Here is a 25,818-nt window from a genome sequence, read left to right on the forward strand (position 1 = left end):
CTTCAGATATGACTTGGTCATTGGGACTGCTCCTAAGGTGATTCTAAAGGGCTGCAAATTGGAAACCACTTGAAAGATCTACAGATCTATTAAATGGCTTTCGATTCAAATCCAGACTCCAGATCTTACCAGTTAAATAGCCTTGGGGAAAGTCTGAGCCTTAGTGTCCCTGGGCATACAGGAAGAATGAGAACATCCTTGTCACAGGGTTGTTGGTAGCAACATGGTACTATATGTAAAACATTTAGCATATGCCTAGCTCATAGTAGGTGCTCGACATACATGTTATTAATTTACCATTATCAAATTTTGAGACGTGGTTCTCCTGTGTTGCCCAGCCTGGCTTCACACTTGTGATCCTCCCGGAGCTGAGCTCCGCTTTTACTACATATGTGACCTGGGGATCGTTATTTGACTTGTGCATCGCAGGTCCCTCCTGCGGATATGAGAAGTCATGCGGATCACAATGACAATTCAACCAGAAGGCGCCCTGAAAACTTCCCTGCACGCTGCCCCGAGGAAGGTAAGGTCTGCTCCTGAACGCGTTCCGAGAGCACCGCGTTACAGTCCGAAGTTGGAACCCCTGTGTCAGAGGACCCCAAGCAGGCGGCCGCCCGTGCGCGTCCCCGTCGCGGCCAGCAGCGCTGTGACGCTCCCCGGCCCGCACTGGGTTTCGAGAGAAAAGGTTCTAAACTGCAGGCCCGTGGGGGCTGTGACGCCGCGGGGAAGCGGCTCCTGTACCCCGGACCGGGCCAGCTCTAAAAAGTGCTTAGGGGACCGTCCTCAGCTCTCACCGCCACGCAGCCTCCCACGCCAGCATCGGCGCTCGGCTCGAGGCCCCGTCTGCGTCCCCAGATCCGCTGCCCCCGGGTGCGGCAGCGAAGCCGCCTAGTCGCGAGCCTGTAACTCAGAGCCCGAGGCGGCAAGGCGGGCACAGAGATCCCGGTCCTCCTGGAGCTTCCGGCGCCGCCCTCGAGGCGGAGGGATGCGGCAGGAAGGAGGCGGGACCGGCCGGGGAAGAGCCAGCTTGGGCACCTCCTGGGAACCCGGGCGGTCCTCCGGACCAGACACCCGTCTGAGAGCCCAAACCGCATCTCTTTTAGATTGACTCTTTCGGCTTTCCGTTTTCCTTCTTTCGGGGAGGGGTGGGACTTCCTGTATCATCTTTGAGTGACTTCCGGAAAGAGCTGCTGGGCTAAAAACAAGTCAACTACAGGAGCCGTCGGCCACTCGGGGAAACAAAGAAGGAAGTGAACGTAGGTTTGTAGGTTTTACTAGAACAGTTGAAAGGTCTTGCTTTTTGGTTGTGGTGTCCGGTGCTCCATCCACCAGAGTCGCCCTGGGAACGGCCGGAAGTCGCTAAAAGGAGAAACAGGAAGTCCCGCCTCTTCCTCCCAGAGGGAAGACGGTGAGCCGGAGGAGTCAGTCAGAGGGGCGAGCAGGAGCGATTCTGTCGGCAAACAGGTAAGTTATTCTCTGGCGGGGCGGGGGGCCTGGAGGCGGGGACCGTCCAGCGTCAGTGCGGGGCCTGGGGGCGGTGGCTTGAGGGCCCGGGGCCGGGCCGCTGGACGCCCGGAGCCCCGTCAGGGCCCTTCGCTCTTTCTCCTCCCCCCTCCCCCCGCCTCCGCCCCTCCCTGCCGCCGTTCCCTCCCGACGCCCGCCCAGACCCACGCCCGGACACACACCCTCGCCCGCCCGCCCGCTCGCGCACGCCGCCCGCCGCGTCCCTGCGCGCCCGCCTGCTGGCCTCGCAGGCTGGCCTCGCGACGGCCTCGCGCCCGGCCGTCCGCGGGCTGGCGCTCTCGCCGGCGCCTGGGGCCGCGGGCCTCGGTTTCCCCCGCCGCGCTGGCCGTCAGCGCAGGGCCAGCCCCGCACCCTCCGCGCGCCCCGGCGCCGACCCCTGGGCGGTGCCCGGAGGGAGGAGCCGGCGCCCAACTGCAGGCCGCGGGGCTCGGTGTGCAGCTCTGGCAGCGGCGTCCGGGCCGCCCGCCCCGTGGCACCCCGAGCCCCTCGCGTCTCTGGTTGGCGACCCAGGAGTGGGCGGGCGGCTGCGCCTGGCGCGCCGCGCCCCCGCGCCCGGGGCTGGGGCCTCCCGGGCGGCCGCCCCGCGGGCGGCGCTGGCTTGGGTCTCGGCTGCCCCTCCCGCGCCAGCTCAGGAGCCCGGGCCTGGTCGCCCTCGCTGCAGTTGGTCTGGAGGAGACGGCGGCCGAAGCTGCTGACCCCTGTCGGTCGCGTTGGTTCGAGCGGCCCGTTTATTCCTTGGATGGGTTCTGAGCAGGACGAGTGTTCCTAGCTGTAGATGCACCTTTGTTTATTCCCGTGCGGTGCCGAGGAGCGAACCCAGTGCCTCACACATGCCCGGCGAGCGCTCTGCACTGAGCCCCAGCCCCAGCCCCATGGAACAGGACGTCTTGGCAGGGCTGGCAGCCACGGACACTTGTAGGATTTCTTAATTTCGTCGGTAATCATAGTCTAATGGTGTACTGAGTTATAACTCGTGCCTAGTGGGCCAGATACAGTATGCCTCTGGTTTGAGGTGTTAGTCCGGTTGGAACACTACAGGGAAGGGAACTAACACTGATTACAACGTTATTAGAAGAGCTCAAACGCCATTTGACAGTCTGTGTATTTCATGTAGCACAGCAGCCTTATAAAAGTGTTCCCTTATACAAACTTTCAGATTAAATAATTTGACCAGAATTTGTGTTGGGGTACAAATCTCCAGGTATGATTCTTTAAGTTTGTTACAAGCAAAATTATTAACTTACTGGCACACGGCAGTGCTCCCTAGTAGTTAGTTGATGTCTTTTGACATGTATGGCAAGTGTGATGATGTCTGATAATAGTTGAATTTGGTGCCTTTTAAAAAATTTTATTTTGGAATATTTTGTATTTACAGAAAAGTTGAAAGAAAGATAGGACAGGGTTACATTGGTACCTCTGAAAGCAAAACAAAAAGGCTTGACTTCCGGAAGATTAGTTCCTTCTTTATTCCAGATGGTATTCTAGGTGCTAGAGATTGTAACATACTTCCCTTAGTGATTTTGAGATGTAGTTAAAGAGACAGGCATATCAATAAATACATCTTTCTTAAGTGCTGTAATACAGATTTGGGAGCACCACTGCTCAGTGAGGAGTGGCAGAAACTTGCAGGAATTAGTGTTTTGAGTTAGGTTTCAAGGAGTGGTGTGTATTCACTTGATTGAGGGGACATTTCCCCAACATCGATTATAAATACGCTTGTTTTATTAGAGAAGAACTCTTAACTTGAATAAAATAGGATCCTCATTTAGTTCTCTCATCATTTTTAAGAAAGTAGTTTGTGCCAGGTGCCATCGAACACACCTGTAATCCCAGGGACACGGGAAACTGAGACAGGAGGATTGCAAGTTCAAGGCAACTTTTAAAAAGAACTGCTGAGATGTAGTTCAGGGGTAAAGCACCTCTGTGTTCAATCTCCTTTATCCCCCACTACCCCCAAAGTGGTTTGTTATTTAAGATAATAAGAATTCTGGTTTATAAATCCTGCGTAAAAAAATAGGCTGGTAGTTCTAATTGGCACCTTGACACCCTCGGCAGTAGTTGACATTGGGTGTTGAGGCATGAAAGGTGACCCTCCACTGAGTTTTCCTTTCTTTCAGCTGATTAATAGTGGAATTAAGTAATTCATTCAATGAACATTTCTTACTTTCTTTTTGCCAGCCACTGCACTAGGGTAAAATGAGGATCAAGGTAGTGGGGAATAGACACAACAAATGGGCGTTGGCAGTATAGTCCAATGTTTGTGCAGTGGAAATGGACTCTGGCTGGCTTAATCAGGAGAGAGATTTATTGGGAACTTTAACCTATTTTATTAAGGATAGAGTTCTTCTGTAATAAAACAAGCATATTTAGAATAAATGTTGGGGAGATGTCCCTTCCATCAAGTGAATTACATACTAGCCCTTGAAACCTAACTCGAAATACTAATTCCTGCAGTAGCTTTCAGAATTGATGGTAGGACTGGAGAAGTAGGTTTGATAGGATCAAAAGAGACTGGGTGGTTGAGACCATAACCTAGGTCATTTTCCATAACTAGTCTGATCAAAATTTTGCCACTAGCAGTGTTGCTCCTAGATATATTACCATCTTTGTTGCTATAAAGTTGACTCTTTTGCTACTGGGAAATCTCTTACTGCTCCTGCTAACTTGTGACGATTTTTTCTAGCATTTAAAGTTCTGGGTAGCAGTATGAGATTGGCCAAGCCATCCTAGTTTCTAGGGAGCAGACTTATGACAAATGAGTCCATTGAAATAAAAAGGTAACTTGGAATCTTGGTACCTTAAAAGCAAAAAAATGTTCAGCATAACCACTTAACCTGGATTTAGATTACGGAGGGATTGCAGAAGGGGATGATATCCAAAGAATGGATAGGAACTAGTTGGATAAAGGATAGAGAATGCTGAGTAGAGTTTCAGGTAGAGTATTTCCAAGAATCAAGGAGTAACGTGGGGCATTTTAGGAGTTAAGTTTAAGGTGTTGGATCACAGAATCTGAGAGACTGGAGGGGCCTCTTTGAAGAATGTAGGCAGACATATGCAAATTTATCAGCTGTTATTTTAGCCACTTTGCAATGTGAGTTCATTTGAGTGGTGTAAACCTGAAGGAGAAGGGTCTCTTAGAGGCTGTTGCATTTATGAGACATCACAGTAATCTGACCTAGAATAGTGGCCTGTGAGGTAGGATGAGGGAGGTGATTATGTGTATTTAGCTAGAGTGAATTTGGAGAGAGTGCTTGAGAGAGGAAAGTGAGGTGGAGGAATCAGCATGGACACTAAAGTATCTACTTTGGATGACAGGGTAGATCCTGTTGTCCAGCTCTGGGATGGGCAGTGTTGAAAGGGGAGCAGATGCTTGGGAAGATGATTTCAATGTGGGTTCATTTTAGTATAGGTAATGAGTAGGCATTTATATGTGAGTCTGAATTCCAGAGGACCCATAGCATCTCACCAGAGCCTTAGTTCTCCCGGGTGTATATGTGTCAGTCTTCTTCACTTTATTATAGCAAGAGCCAGCTTTCACATTTCTACATCACAGGTTCCTCGCATAGAGTCCTGTGTATAGAGGATAGTCAATAAATATTTGTAGAATTTAGTTCGCAGGATACCGGTTTGGGAAGTGAGAGCAGTTTGGGAAGTGAGAGCGAGTATGGCAGTTTGGAGAGGAAGGAAAGTACATTGATATTTATGTAACATTATGTCTGCATATTATAAATGCGTTCGCTAGTAGTACACACCTAGAATCCCAGCAACTTGCAAAGCTGATGCAAAGAGGATTGCAAGCTTGAGGCCACCTCAGAATTTAGCAAGGCCCTGTGCAACTTAGACCTTATCTAAAAATAAAAAATAAAAGAACTGGGATGTAGTTCAGTGGTAGAGCACCCCTGGTTCAATCCCTAGTAACAAAAAGAGAAGTAAAAATAAAAATAAATATATACACATATATGTACATGCAGATGTATATGTCTTGGTTTTCTTGCAGCACTAGTCCAAATCTCCTATATATATATATATATATGTATTTGTTGTAGTCGAAATAGTCTTTTTTTGGGGGGTACTGGGGATTAAATTCAGGGACACTTAACCACTGAGCCACATCCCTACCCCTATTTTATATTTTATTTAGCAAGAGGGTCTCACTGAGTTGCTTAGTACCTCGGTTTTGCTGGGGCTGGCTTTGAACGTGGTATCCTCCTGCCTCAGCCTCCCAAGCCACTAGGATTATAGTGTGTGCCACCATGCTTGGCAAGAATCTTTTATTCTTATCATTATTCTTTTGTAACTTTAACGTCTTTTTATGGTTATGTAGATAGATCATGATTATAACAACTCTGATTATCTAGCAATTCCAACTCCCTGGAATATAACCCAGAAGTAGCCCTACAAGAGGCAGACAGAAGTTAATGGCAGCGTCAAAGTACAAAGTAATTTATTACAGTCTCCCTCAATAAACTTCCAATGTTTAACTCTGGAAACAGAACCTTTTTGGGGAATAATATGGAGATAGATGAAGTAGTACTTAGTGCAGTTTTATTTAAGTGTTTTTTTTTCCTTTTGAGCATTATTGCTTTTATATTCATATGGTTAGTTTCCAGATGTGTTCCTCTTTTAATAATTTGGTTCTCTTGAGTTAGCCTAGAAAATTGGAAGTGTCTAAATACTAAGGGACAGTAGAAGGCATTACAGATAAAATTCAGTGGAAATATCAGTGGTGATGTTTTCAAGCTCTTAGTTTGTAAGTTTGTATGAACACTGTTCATAATGTCTTTCATTCAACAATTAAAAGCCTTTTTTTTTTCTTCAGTTTTTCCCATGTCTGATATAGTCTCTTAAAGAGTAATATAAACATGTTGCCATCATAAAACGTACAGTCTTGTTGGGAAACACAAATTGTTGGGATATTTAAAATCTCATCAGGCCTTAGCACCATTATGTACCCGTAGTAGATCTTAAATAACTGTAAGTCAAGATGAATTAAAAAGAATACAAGGGAAGATACAACAGGTCATTTATCTACAGAAACTTTTGTGATGTAGAGGAAGTTACTGTGTCTTTCAGTCTATCCATTCATAGACTCTTAATGAATAATTATAATTTATTACAGTTTAATCCTCATTTTCAGTTGTTTTACAAAACATGATTATTAGAGGGAGCAGCACATTTTTACAATAGACTTAACCCTATACCTGTTGTCTTTCACCTGAAATCACTTGTTTTTAATTTTTTTTGTAGTTGTAGATGGACAGCATGTCTTTATTTTGTTTTTATTTATTTATTTATTTATTTTTAATGTGGCGCCAAGGATTGAACGCAGTGTGTCAAACATGCTAGGCAAGTGCTCTGCCACTGAGCTATAGCCCCAGCCCCTGAAATCACTTTTTAAAACATTTTACTTTGAAACAATTTTAGAATTAAAAAAAAAAAAAAGAAAAGCGTAGTAGTCCAGATGAGTTCCTCTGTATGTATTTTTTACCCAGTGTCCCCTAATCCCAAAATTTCATGTATCCAGAATGCAGTTATAGAAACCAGGCTTTTCATCAGTTGTTCACTGGTGTTCTTTTTCTGGTTCAAAATCTAGTACAGGATCTCACATTGTGTTTAATTATCATGTTTTCTTAGTTTTCCACTGTGTGATAGTTCTATTTTATTTGTTTTTCATGACCTTGATATTTTTTAAGAGTTCTGGCTAATTACTTTGTAGATTGTCCCTCAATTTTGATTTGTCTGGTGTTCTTTCATGATTAAATTGAGTGTTAAGTTCTTTTGACAAGAACATTGCAGAGGTAAAGTCACACCCTTAGTGCATTGTATCAGGAGGTACATGATAGAGATATGTTGTCTTATTGGTAAATATGACTTGATCTCTTGGTTGAGATGGTGTCTGTCAGGTTTTCACTTCTACGTTTAAAAAATTTCCCTTTGTAATTAATGACTTTTATAACCTTTTCTGGTTTGGATGAAAAAGTTTAAAAGAAATGAATATATGTCACAACTATTGAATCTGACACTGTGAGATACACCTTGTCTTGAGAAGCTTTGTTATTTGTTAGATCAAAACATGGCAGGGAAAGGTATAGATATAGGCTGTTGGAAGAACAGATATTTTTTTCAGGAACTTGCGCTTGATATAAATTAGTCTTGAATTGGTGGCTATTAAAACTGTCCCAGTTCTATTGCTGTGGTTCTGTGATCTGTCTCATGAGTCTTCCAGTGCAAAACTTCATATAGATGCATTCCTCCTTCCTTCTTCCCTTCCTTCCTTCTGCGGGAGGGTTGAACCCACGACCTTTCACATTATAGGCAAGCACTCTACCACTGAACTACTCCCCCAGTTCTTTGTGTTGCTTTTAAAAATTGTCCCTAGAGTATTGAATGAGATTTTTTGGGACATTTTATGAATTCTTCCTTGAGTGGGGTGGGGATCATTGTCTAATTTGCAAATAACCTCCCAAATTTTCATTTTGAAAATTTTCAATTTTTTGTTTGCCTCAGTGAGAGAGCAGAATAAACCCAATAAAGTAATGGTTAACATTGAATCAGTATTTCACTGGCATTTTTTTTGTGTCTTCCCTAAAATTATAGTTGTGTGTGTGTGTGTGTGTGTGTACACCTTTACCAAACAGGAACTTCTGAGGGTGGGGAGCATTTCTAATTCACATGACTCAGAATAGTCAGTGCAGGTGAATTAAAGGCTTTATTTAGAAGCCAAAACTGAAATGTTTAGAAGTCAGTCCAGAACTGTAGTTTATGACACTGGCACAGGTAAGATGTTCTTAAATTGATCATGGAAAGTGCATTTCGCAAGGGAAGAGATTAATGTGTTTGACAGCATTAACATTGACAACATGTTCATTAGGAAAGACCATAAAGAAAATGATCAGATGGGTCATAAGGGAAAAATAGATATTTTCAGTATATGTTACTGATAAAAGGTTATTATCCAGAAGGGTAAGTAACTCCAAATCAGTAAGAAAAACAAAAATGGACAAATGACCCAAATAGGCATCTCACAGAAGTGGAAGTCTGAATGTAAAAGTGATCAACTTCATTATTAATTAGGGAAATACATTAATAATTAAGGAAATTAGGCCAAAAAGTGTGTAGTTTATACACATTAAGTCAGTGTTTTAGTCAGCTTTTTCATTGCTGTGACTGAATGATCTGACCAGCACAATTATAGAGGAGGAAACGTTTATTTGAGGTCTCACAGTTTCAGAGGTCTTAGTCCATAGAAGGCCGGCTCCATTCCTTAGGGCTCTAGGTGAGATGGAACATCATGGTGGAAGATCATGGCAGAGGGAAGCAGCTTGCATCATCAGGAAGCAAACTACGCTCTCCAGATAAAAAAATATATACCCCTGTAAAAATAAAAAAAAAAAAATATATATGTACCCCAAAGCCATGCCCCAATTTCCACTTCCTCCAGCCATACCCTACCACTTCCATTTAATCCCATCAGGGATTAATAATGCACTGATTGGGTTAAGACTCTTAGAACCCAATCATTTCTCCTCTGAACCTTCCTGCATTGTCTTACATGTGAACTTTTGGGGGACACCTCACATCCAAGCCGTAACAGCAACAATGTAAAAAGTCTGAGTATTGTTGGGAGGTTAGGAAATAACATGCTTATGTAAAATCAGTGGGAATGTAAATTGGTGCAGTAACTTTGGAATTATCTAATAAAATCAAGATGCATGTACTCCAGCTCATTAGTATCACCTAGTCTTTACCTTAGTGCTGTGGTTCTAAACTGTTTCCTAGCTTCACTTGGGAACTTGTTCAAAATACAGATGTTTTGGGTCCCACTCTTGATCTATTGAATTAGCACCTTTGGGAATGTGGCAGGTTTCTTGTCTTACCAAGTCCTTGAGGAGACTTGATGCTGAAATTTGAAAACCACTGCCCTAGGGAAATTTACGTGCTTGAGTGCTTGGAGATATGTGAAAGGATGCTCATAGTCATAGTTTGCAAAAGAAAAGACTGGAAGCAATGTTCGTTGCAGAAGGATGAATAAATTGTATTCCTGTAGGAGAGTATTGTACAGTACTTTGCAGAGTATTATACAGAGGGAAGACATGTTAGCTGTTTGCATCACTGAGGATAATAAACAGTTGGAACATAATCTTGAAGAAAAAAATTACATGTATAAGACTACATTATAGTGGTTTTCTTTTTTCTAGAGGTAAAAACATGCAAAACAAAATTGCATATTGTTAGGAATACAGATAGGGTAAAATAATGAAAAGCACTTAGGTTACAAACAGGATTCAAGTTAGATAATGGTAAGAAGAGGGAAGGTGGTAAAGGGGAGGTCACAGGGAGTGACTCAGGTAATACTAATTAAACTGCAATTTCTACTCAAGGTTTTGTTAATGTTATGCTTAACGTTTTATACATATTAAGGTTATTTTTGTATTTACAGATATTTAAAAAATGTTTTTTTTTTTGCAAAGTCTATTTACATAGGGACTGTTTGGTTTATATGAGAAAGGTGTGATGAGGTGAGGACATCATCTTGGAAGTGTGATAAAACTTACTCTTTTGAGTACTACCAGGACATCTGGTTTTGATGATAATGATGGTTAATACCTACCAAGCACTGCCTGTGTGCCAGGCACAGGTGTGAGTACGTTACGTGCCGAGTTGTGTGCCATGAAATAAACGAGAGTTATATCCTGCAGTGAACCCTGCAGGGGTAGGCATTGTTACTGTCCCACCTTTCGCTGAGGCAGCTTGCCCATGAGCACAGTTGCCAGGTGGACAGACTTCTGACTTCATCTCTGTCATGCATAATCAGAGAAGGAAGACAAGCATAGAGAGGAGGGAAGAGAAAGAAGTCAAGAAAGGAATGGGAGTGTAGAGGAAGCCTGGTAAAGGGTATATTTACTCTCTTTTTGAGAGTTACTTTATTATAGTTCATTTTTTTAACCAACATGGATGACTTTATCATTTTAGCAGATGACAGGCCTCTAAAGTCTGGCAATTCATTAGGAAGTTGTAATATCATGCCACAGGGCTTGGGAAATCATACTTTTTTGCTTAGGCAGTTTGTTGCTAAAAAGAGTCACTTTTGGGAAACCAGCATTTGCATATTTTTCTTAACTTTTGATAACTTTGTTTTCCTTTGTCATATTTTCTGTTATGGGAACCCCCTGCCCCCACCCCCATTTGTGGTACTGAGAATTGAGCCTGGATCTCCTGTGCTAGGCAAGAGCTCTAACACTGAGTAACACCCCTAGCCCTTTTAATTTTATTTTGAGGCAGGATCTTACTAAGTTGCCTTGGTTGTGCTTGAACTTGGAATTCTCTTGTCTCAGCCTTTGTAGTAACTGGAATTACAGTGGTGTGCCACCATGCCTGGTGGACTTTTCTGAGAAGAACTTTGCTTATACTGTGAACGTTCTCTTAAGCCATTATATTATCACAGTCACCTCTTGAAATTAACAAATGTTGGAAAAATAAAAATGTATTTCTAGAAGTTCTATGTCAAATTAATGTCCTGTGGAAGCAAATAGCACTGCTATTTTTGTATGATATTCAGAGTGCTAAAATTGCCTAAGCCTTGAGAACTGTCAAAGTTTGTAATTATGAAATATTATCCTTTCTGGCACATTCAGTCCCTCACCAAGAAGTTGACAGCTCATGAGAGTCCTTCCATGGTAGGGATATCTGCATCTCTGACACGTGTTGTTGGTAGGAGGTCCCTCATGGGCAAATGTGGAACATGGGCTTCTCACACAGATTTCAGGTACTTCAGCTCTTCTAGTTTCAACTACATTTTGTTGAAGCTAGATAATCTCAGCCTTAATTGTAAACACTTGTGTAATGCATTTGTTCATACTTTTATATTCTTTTATATGCTGTGCTTTTTGTTACATGAAAAACAATTTTAAATAAAGACAAGGTAGTAAGAAACCTGCTATGGAAAAGACATTGTTTAACACAGTTGGAGTAAATATTAGTGTAATCATCACATGTAACCAAAGGCCATATATGCTTTTCAGTTATTAACTATAACTGAAAAATATAATAGGAAATTTGTGTTTTAAATGCAGAGGAAGTAGCAGTCTACTTCTTGGGATGTGTATAGTTGTAATTTCTTTTGATTATGAATTATGGATCAGAGTTTGTATAATTATTGGGTCAGTTATTACAGAAGAAGAAATATCAGTTATAGGAACACATGCTAATTTAAAATATAATTATAAAACTATTAGAATTTAAACCAAGGTGGTAATGTACTTTAAAAAATAGCTTAGAAAATTTAGATCATTAAAGGGAAGGGAGTAGAAGTTATAGTTGTCCAAAAAGGAGAACAAATGGTTTTCATTAAGAATCGTAAGGGTACAAAATCTGGTCTCCTTTATGGGTGGTGTTTTATTATATTTCACCATCAATGCCACAGAATTTCAAAATGGTAGGTGTGGACATTCATGGTAATTTCATGTGTCAAATTAGAAAGCAGGCAAATGTCTGTGGAATCTCTGTGTGATAGTGCCATTTTAAGTGCATTTCTTACCATTCGGGATTCAGCTCCCGACACCCATCCACACACACTCCTCTGTTTCGCCTGTCCTCACCATAGCTTCAGATGTAGTAAATAATGCATTAAGTGTACATTTTTCCAGTGGTTTGGAGGAACTTTAATCTAGTGGTTCCCAAATTTGGCTCATTTCAATCACTCACAGAACTCTAAAAGTACAGATTTTTGTCCCTGTGCCAGACCTTTTCTTCATCAGAATCTCTCTGTAGCTAAGACCTAGGGATTCACATTTTTTTTTTTATTAACTAAATTTGTAAAGGATCGGTTTTGTCTCTGTCAAAAGACAAAATCTCAGGCGGTGATGGATCTAATTGAATTTTATTTATGCCTAGTGAATTGGGGCAATCTGCCACTGGCAGTAGTAGAGCAGTGGGCTTGGTTGGAAAGGTGGGATCAAGGACACAGAACAATAGAAAAAACTAGTAAGCATCAGGTTAGTTCAAGTTACTTTTTTATATAGGTTAAAGCAGAGGAGACTTCCTTATGATGATTCAGGTAGACTTGAATCTCCTGTTTTTAGGAAAAATGAGTATATTTTGGAATCTCTCTGCTTCCTTAAAATTTCAGTTCCATGATATGCTATTTACCACGAGTGACTCCATTTTGGTTTAATCTGGTCTCTTAGGGCCTAGTACCGGAACTTAGTCCAAAGCAATGGCCCCCATCATTTTATTTAACATCTGTAATTCCTTTATTTTTGAATTTGTGCAGATGGTAGTTCTAGGTAGGCTCTTTCAGGAATAGTTGCACTTCTAATATGGTTTCTGTAAGTGTATATAGGTTACAAACCTTCCTTAATGGAAGAATGACCAATAATATAATTTTTGGATTGGTGTGTGGCAGAGATGTCTACCTAGCCATCCTCATCATTTCTTCTTTTCTGCAAAGTGCAGTTGTACAACTTCAGGTTGGTATTTTTTTGGGTACTGGGAATTGAACTCAGGGGCACTCAATCACTGACTCACATCCCCAGCCCTATTTTATATTTAATTTAGCGACAGGGTCTCACTGACTTGCTTAGTGCCTTACTTTTGTTGAGGCTGGCTTTGAACTCACGAATCTCCTGTCTCAGCCTCCCAAGCTGCTGGGATTACAGGTGTGTGCCACTGTGCCCGGCTATTTTTTAATAATTCCTTGCAGCCAAGTACATGTGAGTGGGAGTCATAGATGCCACTTTTGAGTTGAGGCTTTTTAAAGCAACAGATCAGCTGCCTCTTTGATCCTTACTTTCTTTTGTCTGCTGGATGCAGGAAGTGAGGAAACTCAGAGGCAGAACTTCAAGACACAAGGAGCCTGAATCCCTGAATCATACCCTGGAGCAGAATACTTGCTGACCAGGAACACTTGCCTCAGAAGTTTACAAGAGCAAGATGTAAACTTCGGTTGTATTTGAGCCACTTTTAAGTCATTTTATTATGGCAGTTAGGGTGTGAGGGTGTTAGTTCCAGCTACATTATTCAAATTTAGAAGGGCAGATTATGAATATGTAACAAGTTAGTAGTGTACAGTTTTCTCTCACAACATATAAAATTTCCCTTATTCTGCAGAATATGGAAGAGTAATATTACAGTCAGGACATTTTAGTAGATTGTATTGTCTCAGAAGTATAATATGAAGGTGCCATATTAAATGACAACTTGAGATGCTCCCTGTGAACGGTTATCTGCAATGAGGAAGGGACTGATTCTCTGAACATCCTTATTGAGTAATGGACTTAGAGCTGATAATTTTTTATTTTTTTATAAATACTTGGGATTTATATAATTTAGAAATTAGCAAATGAACCAGATATAGTGTAATGTAGTTTTCCAAACTTTGGTTTTTCACCTATTCCTTCACTGGTTTTGCTGTACTTCATAAACTTACCCTTGCCATAAGAAGTAGTAATACATATGTAGTGATGTGTCGATGTATTTATTTTTTCTAATACACATTTGAATAATACAAAATTATTTAAAACTCCTTACTCATGGTACTATCTTTGAGGTGCTGCTAGCAGTGTTTCCGTTACATTCTGGGAAACAGGCACTTGATGAATGCTATTTTTTAAGTATCTTCAGTGCTTAATCCATAAAATTCTAATATAAGTACTTGGAATTACCTTGGAACTAGCAGACATACTGTGTCTGATGGGGCTTTGGGCATAGCCTTTTCCTGTTGGAATGGTTAGGGTTCTGTTTGGTTAATGTGTACATTTGTTGTTGAGGGATAGCAAAATCCACATATCTATAAAATTTGTAAGCAGTGTTAATCAGGATCATCTAAAGCTAATACTGGGCATAAAGAATTGCTAATGAACACGAAGTTCATGGAAACCAAAATGAAATTCTTGGAACAAATTGATGCTGTTGATAGAAAAAGAGCTTGATGACAATCCCTGGAGGAAGAAGATAACATGGTTTGGAGGGCCTGGGAGGCACTGCTTTATTACTGATGTAAACTCCATCTCCATCTTTACATTTTCCCTATGACTTCTCCTGAATTCCTTTTCTCTGCTCTACATTGAATCTCTGTTAATGATTTTCACATGTCATTCTCTCAACTGTACAAATATGAAAAGGGCAATCTCCCAACCTCACTTAAGTGACCTCATCCTGTGACTGTTTTAACATGCTTCTATTTTACCTCATCTAAAAATTACAAAACTAAAGTTATCTGAAATTTTACCACCTTTCCTCTATCTCTCCTGCTCTTATTTATCCTGCCTGGTAGGTGTTAATGAATTAAAAAAACTATAAGATAAAATATAGATAAAAGCATTCAGTAGATGAAACAGGACTAAATATGTTAGACTTCAAAAGAAAAACCAAAACTTCTAAGTTTCAGTGTACTCGGTGTCTGCAGCATATAAGACTCTTCTACAAAATTCTGGAATATCTAAATAAGAAGGGTCCTTTTTAGCTGAAAACAGATGTTTTGGAAAATATTCAAAGTATTAATTTATAACAATAACTGTTGTGTGGAGTAAGTCCAGAAAACCTTTTGTCATTTTTATGCAGCTTTATGTTCGTGTGACCTTTCTGACAATTCCTCAAGATATTGTGGAGGTCTTTTTTAAGCCATATGAACAAAATCAACCCAACTTTCCTTCCCCTTTTGAATTTGGAAATAGTTTTAATTTATTGAAAAATATAAAATAAAACTAGAAAACTTTTCTAGAACACTATCCTGAGTCATCCATTGTTGTCATTTGGCACTCTTTTTTATTTTATTTTTGTGGTTGGGTGGGGGATCAAACCCAGGGTTGTGGTGTATACTGGGCAAGTGCCCTACCCCATTTTTTTTTACCCTCTGACTCGCTCTCATGAACACAGTCTCCCTACACATCTGTGTGTACACCCCCACACACTTCTTTTCTTCCAGCACCACTTGAGAGCAAGTTGAATACATTGTGATCTTTACCCATGAACACTTGGTTGTTATCTTCCACCAGTTTTGTAAATTTATGTTAGTTCTTCTTGTCAGTTGTCCTAACATGACCTTGATGCATTTTCCCTGCCAGCAGGACTGTCTGAGAGCAGGTGTTAACTTTTAGTGTGCATTCCTCTTTAGCCTCTTTTAATCTGGAACATTTCCATAGCCTTTTTTTTGTCTTTTGTGACATTGACAGTTTTGAAAAATGCTGTCCTTCTCACCATTTTTTTTCCCTCAAATACAACATCCCTCAAGGGGTATCTGCTGTGTCCTCTTGATTAGGTGGAAGTTTTGTATTCTTGCCTGCAGTGATTCATGAGTGATGTGATGCCTCAGAGTATCATATCTGGTGGTACAACATGTACATGTGACTTTCATTGAGGATGTTGATTTTGATCACCTAGGCAAGATATTTCCAATCTACTCACTGCCCAATTATCTCATCATTTGTTTTTCTTTTCTTGAACTACTAAGTGGTTTGTGGGAAGTTGCTTTAACATAATGCATTCTTCTGCTCCATATAAAAAATATCCCTTCAGATTTAGCATCCATCTATGGTTCTTACCTGAGAGTTCTTGCCAACATGATTTTCTGTCTCCAGCACTCCCTCAGTACTTTCCTTGGCTCTATATTCTACCATAAACAGCTATTTCTTTGCCCTCTTCTCCCTCCCTTTCTCTCTCCTGTCTACCTATTCATCTACCTGTCAGTCTAAATGCACTTATTCATGTCTTCATTTTAATGGCACCGCATTGTTTTGATGCTCAAGCTGACTTCCTATGTCTTTGTGATATCATTTATTACTTCTTTTTTAAAAAGCATTTCCCTACCTTCTGACGCAAGATGCTCCAGACTCATGTATCTGCCTTGCCCATCCTGGTGCCGGCCATTTCTTCAGAAACCCAGTTTTTTTTTTTTTTTTTTTTAAAGTGGGCACTAGTATTAAAGACCAAGGATTGGGTGCTGGTTATGCTCAGTTTCACTGACCCTCTTCCTTCTAGTGTCCATCCCCCATTCTTGCACATTTAAATTCAGATCCAGTAGTCACAGGTAGCTTTCTTGGCATCTGGTATTTGACCAAAATTAGACCTCAAACATCTGTGATTTAACTACAAGTCACCCCTGTTTTTCATTTTATTTGTGGTGCTTCAGTGAGTTTAATCCATGTACCACAATTATTAAGTGTGTTTCCATCTTACCCTTTTCTCATTAACGGTAGTCATCATTTTCCATTACTTCAACAATGTGAAAAGACTTTTTTTTTAGCTTCCCACTCAGTCACATCCTCCCTCAAAGTAATATATTTTGGAAAGTTATAGAGAGGAGAAAAAAATCACCTATAATTTAATAACACAGAGGGGGAAAATTCTAGCCTTATTTTATATATTTGAACTTGAGTAGAGCTATATTCATTTAAAAAAATTAATAGTGAAGCTTTTTTCTTTTCTAAATATACTTTCTTAACACCCAGATCTTCCGTACCTAATAATTTATATTCCAAATGTCTAGAGGCTTGATAGTTTTATATGGTGTATTAGCTTATTGACATTTGGAATTACAGTGTTTTCCAGATTTCTTCCAAAATTAGTAGTTTTAGTCTTTTTTCCCTGCAGTTCTTTGATTAGCCATTGTATTCCATCTTTTCACATGGACCTGATGAATCTGTCAGCAAGAGCAGGGTGGAACTTGTCTTTGCCTTTTCTCAATTATCTTGCCCCCAGATTTACATTTTTGGAAATACTTTTTCCTGCTGTAATGAAAAGCAAATGCACTACTAAGAGTACTGTTTTTTACCGTTTGAGTGTTCAGCAACTCTTTAGCAGCAGGGATTTTCTCAATGGATTTAGAAGTCTTGGTTTTTTTCCTTCTTGCTTTTACAAAGAAGCTATGGCTCTGCAGGGCCTCCAGCTTGTTGCTGGTGTAGTCCTGTTGAAAGCAAAGGCCTCCCTGTTTGTAGCTTAATGTTCTGTTTTCACTGGGGTTTAAACTTTTCAGTATGTATACATTTTGTGTTTCTTTAATTTTGTACTTCTAATTATTTTTGCTTTTATTAGTATTTGTAAGTGCTTTATTTTCATGCCTTTAGAAGTTGGAAGAGGAGGAGGAAGGAGAAAAAGAAGGGAAAATCTAAGGAATATGGGCTAACTTATAGAATGCTTTTTTATAGCTGCATTATAAATTCTTGAAAATAAGAGGTCTAATGGAAACATTTAATGAGAAAGGAGGGGCTCCATCACATGTAACCTCCCCACCTATTTTTTTTTTTAAGTGAATAGACCGTTTAAACCAAATTAAGTAAAGGATATAAATTCTGTTGTTTCAGTTTTAATATTTCATGACTGATTTTATAGATGAAATTATATTTTACAACAAATAGAAAGAATTTATACAACCTGTTCTATTTGATGTGAAACAGCAAATCCCATTTCTCTGTAGCTGTAAAGAAAATTCATTATAATGTCTTTAGTTGTGGGAGATGGTTTCATTGTGATTAGTTACACTGATAATAAAACAACCTTTTTCAAATGGCATAAGATACAAGTGGTCCTGTCTGCTCTTAATGACTGAATTTTTTCATTTTTCCTCGTAGAATCTTCATTCCTTTTTCTAATCCTCTTTATTCCTGTTACAATAAGAATTTTCTTTAAGAAATTAAATGGAAACACTACCAAAGCCTTGATTTTAAAATAATTTTTGAAAGGCGATATTAAATTTAACTTTTTGTGTAAAATCTTTCTAAGAAAAGTATTTGTAAGAGTTGATATAAGGTTGTCATCAAATTAAGATTTTAATGCATTTGGAAAATAGTACTTGAAGTGTATCAAGGTTTTTATAAAAGAAATTGCCAGTTATGATGGCAGAGCTAAGTTTTAGTTTATTTTTGCCATGTGAGTTGTTTTATATTGATGTTAGCACGTTTTCATAAATAGTATTGGTAGGGTGGGAAAATTTTATAATAAAAGGATGGTCAACTTTGTTTTGTCACTGGTCTGATCCCTGTCAATACAGTGTTTTAATGTCTATTTTAGCTCTCGTTTAAGCACTAAGAAAATGTTTATATAGGCAGAATTGAATTGGGTAATTTGAAGTATAACTTAGGTATACTCTGGAATAGAAACAGTCCTCCTTTCTGACTCGGTGAGACTTCTACTTTACTGTTACCACCTGGGCTTAGGAGCACACAGCTGGCCTGCTTGTCTGCAAATGCCTTGTACTTTGCCTGGAGAAAGTTCTGTAATGGGATCAAGCTAGACATGTTATGAAAGGTGCTTTGGAGGTGGGACTTAAGTCAGTTCCATGTCCTAAGTATAAATTAAGGACTATGACAATTTGGTCCTGTGTCCACTGCTTGGGCCACCTCCTCGGGTTTGGGCATACTAGAATAGTAGGCTGCAAAATTTCTGCTCCTCACAGGGAAGGAACCCATGTCTGCTGATATCTCTGAGGAATGCTTCCATCCAAAATAAGCAGGGTTTTCAGCAAATGTTAAGATATTTTCTTCATGTTGTACAAATCTAAATTTAACTTGCTCTACCTCATCTCCTTTATTAGGTAGCCCTTTAATAACTCGATTTTCTTCTGTCCAGTTTTCATCTTAAGCTGTATCAGATATTAATTTGATAATGGGAGAAATGTAAATGTATATTTCATTTTATTACAACTTATTTCCAAAATAAGTTGATGGAAATTCTGCCCCATAACATGTTTCACAGGGCTGGTACTGTTCAGTTAACATTTCCTGACATCCTCCTGTGTGCCTCAGTGCTATTGTGTAGTTTAGAAGCTTCTTGTGAAGGGTGGGAGCAGATAGGAAGGAAAATGTATATAAAATATATGTACAGGAGGCGTGAACTGGAGCCCTGTTTCTAACAAGATGGAAAGGAGAGAAGAGCTTTTCTATTCCTGCATTAACAGATTATGTCAAAATGTAGTGATTAAAAGCGACGAGCACTAAAAATCCTGCAGTTTTTGTGCGTCAGGAATTTGGAAATGGGCTTACCTTGGTGATTCTGGATCCAGTCAGAGCTGTGGAGGGACTGCTGTCATCTGAAGGAGTACTGGGGCTGGAGGGTCTGCCACTCAGACGGCGTACTCCCTGACTGTGTGGGGAGCCCCCAGTTTCTCAGGGGCGCTGGGAGGAGGCCTCAGATCCTCCATTGTGGTTCCTGCAGGTGTCCTCCCTTCACTGTACTGGCTTTGCCTGGAAGGAGTGATTCGAGAGGGAGGGCAGTCATGAAGTGTGTGCCTCTTAGGACTTCGTATTCAGGTGGAACACTCATTTCCACTGTTCTCTGTCCCTTTTAAGCAGGTCACTAAGTGTAAACTGTGATTAAGAGAAAGGGGACTAGGCTTTGAAGGGAGTATCAGAGAATCTGCAGACTGATTTAAAACCACAATAGATACTTTTCTGGGTAGTTCGTTTAACAACTTTACAAACTTATAATTGGGGAAATGTTTTGTAGCCTGTTCTCAGGATAGTGAGGAGGTGATTTTACTAGACTCACGTATTCATAGACTTGTCCCCTTGTGCATAAGCCAGACTCTAGTGCCCATCTATTTGTTGAAAATGGTCCCTGGTGTTATCTAGTAAATGAATTTTTAGGGTGTTAAATATTCATGTGAGAATTATTTATTCAACTTGCAAGTGTAAGCATTTTCATGGGAGACTAATCTTTTCCATATAGAATTGGAGATTCTTTTGTGATCCCTGTTACAAATTTTTTTTTTTTTTTTTTGGGGGGGGTGCTGGGGATCGAACCCAGGGCCTTGTGCATGCAAAGCAAGCACTCTACCGACTGAGCTATCTCCCCAGCCCACAAATTGTATTTTTGATGGGAGAAACCTGGAAGGGGTGGCTGGGATGCTGCACCTTTGTTGCCCTTAGATTATGTACATGGTGTTCTGTAACTACACCAGTAGTACAGAGCTTCCCATTGATAGATTTGATGTGTGGACTTTTAAATTAGGTTATAGTATAATGATAGGGCTTCAATAGAAGGTCCAGTTGAAAATGGTAGATTAAGAAAGAGATGTGAGTGCCCCACTAATTTCCATTTATCTTTGTCTTACTCAGCTGTTGCCATTGCAATTCACTGTAGTCTTGTAGACAGTCCTACTTTGATCTTCCAGGAGGGAGAATTCTGTTGTAATGTCATAATTCTGGGCTTCTTTGTCCTTTAAACTCCTAAGAGGGAAAGAACAAGAGGGTGTTAGGTATTTTTGCACATGTGCATGTGCAGACCTGCTCTGGTGTACACACCCTTGCCGTGGTGTTAGTGTGTCCTGGTGATGTGGCTAACTCACACTGCCTGCACCACCAAATTTGAGTAAATCCTACAAAGGTGAAGGCTGAGTTGGGATGGGATGGGCAGGAAGAAGATGGCTTTTATGTGGTCTCATCGTACCTGAGAGCATGATTGTGAGTGTGTGTGCCTGTGTCACTGAAGGAGGGAGCCTACATCCCTTGAGAGGAAAAAAGGTGTAGACACCTTTAAAGACGAGTGATCAGAATGAATGAAAAGTGGAACAAAAAGGATGAAAATTAAGGGCAAAATGACATGCGTCCTTGCCTGTAGTATAGCTAGCATTTGAAATGACTGAGTAATTGTTTTCCTACTACTTCCTTGAAAGGCTTTCTTTAAAATGCGGAAAGAACCTTCCTGTGAGAAGTGGCCACCAGGTGTCATCAGAAGGCTGCTATTGATTAGTTTTATTCTCAAAAAGTGTGTGGTTTGATTTCTTTGTCGAGACTTTTTTTTTCTTCCCATCTTAAATCATAGCAGAGAAGTGTGTGAGGTAGAGCAGAGATTTTCTTTTGTGACAGTTCATGGTGAGTTCATAACTGGTGAAAATGAAGACAGTCAAGTTATTTGTAACTTTTTTTTTCAGTCAAGGAATAAGTACTCAGGACTTGGATAAGATCTACTTAAAATTGTGTATTTGGAAATCTTTGTGATACAGTAAGGGTACATGTTCAGTGGTGACTATGAGGGAATTGTGGTGCCTGACGAAGGTCGGGTTTAACAGTGCTTGCCACTCTTTCTTTTTCTAATAACTTTATCTTATTTATTTTTATGTGGTGCTGAGGATGGAACCCAGTGCCTCGCATGTGCTAGGCAAGCTCTTCCACTGAACTACAGCCCATTCCACTTGCCACTCTTTCAGTCCAGACACCTATCAGGACTTCTCCATCTGGAAAGCCTGCTTGGGAAGAAGTCTGAAACTCATTTTATTTCTCTCTTTGATTACCAGAAAGCAGATTATACCTCACCTGAGAGCTGGCAGCGAGTTCCTGCCTGCTTGGTTTTGCTTTGCCAGACTGACTTCCTTGTATATGATAAAATTTTCGGTAAGTGTTAATTGAGTGAATGAATGAAATCTGCCTCAGAAAAATGAGCCCTTAAACTGTCCCAGTGAGGTGACTTTTGAATCTTTAAAAAGAAGTCCTCCCTCTCCCAGCTCCATTGGTTATTTGATACTTGTTCTAATAACCTTTTCTAATGATTTTTTTTTTTTTTTTTGTACCCAGGGCACTTAACCACTGAGCCACATCCCCAGGCCTCTTATATATTTAATTTAGAGACAGGGTCTTGCTGAGTTGCTTAGGGCCTTGCTAGGTTGCTGAGGCTGGCTTTGAACTTGGGATCTTCCTCAGCGTCTGAGCCCCTGGGGTTGCAGGTGTGCGCCACTGCGCCAGGCGTCTAATGATTTTTTAAAGTTTACGTTAGCATAAACTCTCTCACTTGCATTTAACCCTTCCTAGATTATTTTAAGGTACTTCTGCACTCTTGCTTTCTGACTTTATTTTAGTTCTGGACCTTGTAAAGTAAACTTATGATGAGCCTTTTCTGCCTCTTTAATTGTTCTCCCTCCAAGGTGTCTTACATCTTGAAAAATTAATCTTTCCAAAATGTTGCAGTGTCATGGTGTCTTCTTCTGGAACTACTGAATAAACCCAGCTCCTATGTGGGTTCTTCTGTGACCTGGGCTGGGCTGATGGACTTGCCTGCGTTGTAAGGGACTGTGTGGTAGACAGCCATGGCCCCTCTGGCCTGCCCACAGCCCCCCTATGCTCATTGTGTGCACACCCTAAGACCTTGATCAACACTGCCTTCTCTTCAAGATATTTAACTGTTCCTACCTGCTCCCTCAGTAGAGAAAACATTTAGTTTGTTCATGGTTTTAGTCAAAAATTTTGATTTATTAGAATATTTTATTTGAAAGTATCATTCCTTGCATGTTTATGCTGCTACAAATCTTAGTTTATATCATACACAGTCATATATGGCCTTGTATTAGAATTCGTTGGTGTGTATGTCATGTACGGCCCATGGAATATTAAATCCCATAGAGACTGTATTTGTATCTTTCATATGGTGGGCATTCAGTGCATATTTGTTGAATGTTATTTCTATAATGAGATGTTGGATTTGCTTCATTAATTTTAAAATCAGGTGGGAAATAACAAGTGTTGAGTACTTTTTCCTTTTGTTTTAGAATTTTGGGAGCCATTATATAGACCCGTCTCATTATTTTGTTTCTGTCCCTTAATGTAGTTGTTCTTTTGTCTCTAAAAGTACATGGATCAGATACCTTTGTCACAACAGCCACTCTGAGCACTGTGTTTGTGCATGTGTGTTCCCTAAGTCAGCAGTGTGTGGGCCCCACACGTGCACTGCTGCAGTTGGAGCTCTTGCTGTGACCACAGCAGAGGGGACCTGCCTTATGCTACTGCAGTATTTGTGAGGAAGAGATGGCTCAATGTTGGAAGGAAGGGAAGAAACGCTGATTTAGACTAAGTGTCAAAATGTTTTTAAACTGAACTTCTGTTGGAGATTTTTTTCAAATATATACAAACATGAAAAAGTTGATAGAATTGTATAATGAATCCTCATATGACTGTCATTCAACTTGAATCATTACTGGCACCTAGCTTTACTGTGCTATCTCCTGGACTGTTTATCTCAGACGTTTCCCATTTCATCTGTAAATACTTAGATATTAGACATTTCTTTTATCCTAATGAGACATTCATCCATTTTAGTACCTTATAAGTGCTTGGAATTTTTCTAGGCTCTTTGGATATACGGGTAGATAAAATAAACCTTGGGTTACATTTTACACTGAAGAGACAGAAAACAACTAGACACATAAATAACCATAACAGGCAAAGTATTGATGTCATCAAAATTTGAAACTTCTCTTTATCAAATATACAATTTATAAAATGAAAAGGCAGAAAATATTTGTAAAACATACATCTGGCAGAAGATTTATGTCCAGAACATATAAGCAATTCCTGGAGCTCCATAAGAAAAATAAATGACTGAATTGAAAAATGGGCAAAAGGCTAACAAAGCACATAAAGTATTCCATATCATCACTAGTCATCAGGGAAATGCAGAATAAAACCATATACACCCATAGAAAATTTGAAAGATTCTCATTAAATGTTGGTAAAGACCTGGATTATACATTGTGGATAGCTATGCAAAGTAGGACAACCACTTTGAAGATCAGTCAAGCAGTCTCTCATAAAGTTAAACATATGTCTACCTTCCAGCCTAGCAATACTACTACTGGGTATTTACATAATTAAATAAAAATCTGTTTCTAAAAAGACAGGTATAAGAATACTTATACCATTTTTATTCAATAGTAACAAAAAGAAACTGGCTCAGAGTTCCATCAACTGAATTGTTCTGTTTGATATATTACTACTCAGCAGTGAGATAGAACATATTATTGACACATGCAAAAAAAGTATCACACTGAATGAAGTGAAGTCAGACCCCCGTGAAAGCTTATTATATGATTCTTTGCATATTGTTAGAAATATTAGGGTACCGCAAGAAATCAGATACATACTCAGAAGTTATTGGGCATGGCAAATTTTACTTCTGCAGAAGGGTGTGCTACCAAAATCTGGCAAGCAAGCACACTGGGCAGAAGTCTGCCCAGGTTTTTCTCCCTAAGGCAGCACTGCCCCTTGGTCTGAAAGGAGGAGCTTGGGGTTACAATCCACCTGGGTGACTGAGTAACTTACAACTGGGAAGGGCCAGGGGGAGGGCTGTAGTTATGAGTGGATCACCTACTACACTATAGCCCTTACCATTGGAAGACTGAGGACAAGGGAGATATATTGGGTGCTCAAATGGCTACATTTCAACCACATGGTTTAGATTACAACAAACACATTTTTGTTACATATTAGGGAACTTAAACCACAGGTTTAACTGACAGAAAAGAGAACATTAATCTTAAAACATCAACTTCTAGGGCAGGCAAAGCCCATCCATTTCGAGAGGATTCTGGAAAATGGGGAGTGAGGGCTGTGTTGCCCAGGGACTGACTGCGAAGGGGCAAGAGACATCTTTCAGGGAAGGCGCAGAGTTTGGTGTCTTGATAGGGATCCTTGGGGGGCATCCTCTGCAGATCTTTGGACTTTTCTTTCTCTGCACCTCCGCCTTCCTTTACTCTGCCCCTCAGCTCAAATCCCTGCCCCTGTGCTGTGGCCTGGGTACCTACTCTGTGCAGTAAGCTGGGACTCGTTGGGGTTGTTCTCTCAGGGATCACTGCCCTTTGGTACCTCATGTCTATTGTCCTCTACTGTTGCTTCACTTTTTATTTTTTTAGTAGTTTCAAACAAATCTACCCCATGACTCCATTGTGGCCAGAAGTCGCTGTCCTGGATTGGACAATGTATTTATATTTAAAAAATATTCTCATCACTTATGTTGTAAGCTTCAGGAGACCAGAGTTGTGTTTGTTGTATGTCCAGCATCTGCAGCCAAGAATATTTGCCATATTGTAGGCAGTAGTGAAGTTTTTGGAATGAATACATGGTACTTGTTTTCCCACTTTATTTTCTCCCTTCATTCTCTTCCATTGCAGATTTTGAAACCAAAACTGATGCTTGAGAGCATTTTCTAAAAGGTCATTTGCAACACTGTAATCAATTGGCTTTTTATAAATAAAAGGTTTATAATGAAATAAGTTTGGGAAATGCTGTGTACCCAAAACTCCTGAGGTAAAGAGAATTTTAAATTTAAGTTTAAATCACAATTTATAAACTTATTTTATCAGGTGTTAATGAAATCTAATTTTCCTAATTTTTTCTTCTGTACTTTTGGTGCCATGTCTAATAATACTGGTTTTTGTTTCCTTAACAGAGTCAAAGCAGCAGACTTCTTTTTTTTTGTCATTGTTATGGAAAAAATAGTTAAAATAGTTAGAAATAGTTTTGAGGCTGTAACATATTAATGATTTTTTATTAACATCAAATCAAGTGACATTTGGTTTAAAATTATAAACATAGG

The 25,818-nt window shown here is 40.1% G+C and overlaps 1 protein-coding gene across 7 annotated transcripts in view; it reads left to right on the forward strand.

Moving 5' to 3' along the window:
* Window positions 1-766: 766 nt before the first annotated feature.
* Window positions 767-25,818, forward strand: part of ZNF407 (zinc finger protein 407) — a 432,266-nt gene continuing 407,214 nt past the window's right edge. For 5 of the 7 annotated variants that reach the window (XM_079109133.1, XM_079109139.1, XM_079109136.1 and 2 more), the window contains exon 1: window positions 767-1,464. The gene's annotated coding sequence lies outside the window, so the exon portion shown is untranslated. Of the gene's footprint in view, window positions 1,465-2,440; window positions 2,462-21,867; window positions 24,199-24,231; window positions 25,530-25,818 lie in introns of those variants that run through there. The other 2 variants (XM_079109134.1, XM_079109135.1) reach the window with 2 other exon arrangements.

This window comes from Sciurus vulgaris (genome assembly GCF_902686455.1).
Source record: "Sciurus vulgaris genome assembly, chromosome: 13".
In the NCBI taxonomy this organism is placed as follows: Eukaryota; Metazoa; Chordata; class Mammalia; order Rodentia; family Sciuridae; genus Sciurus; species Sciurus vulgaris.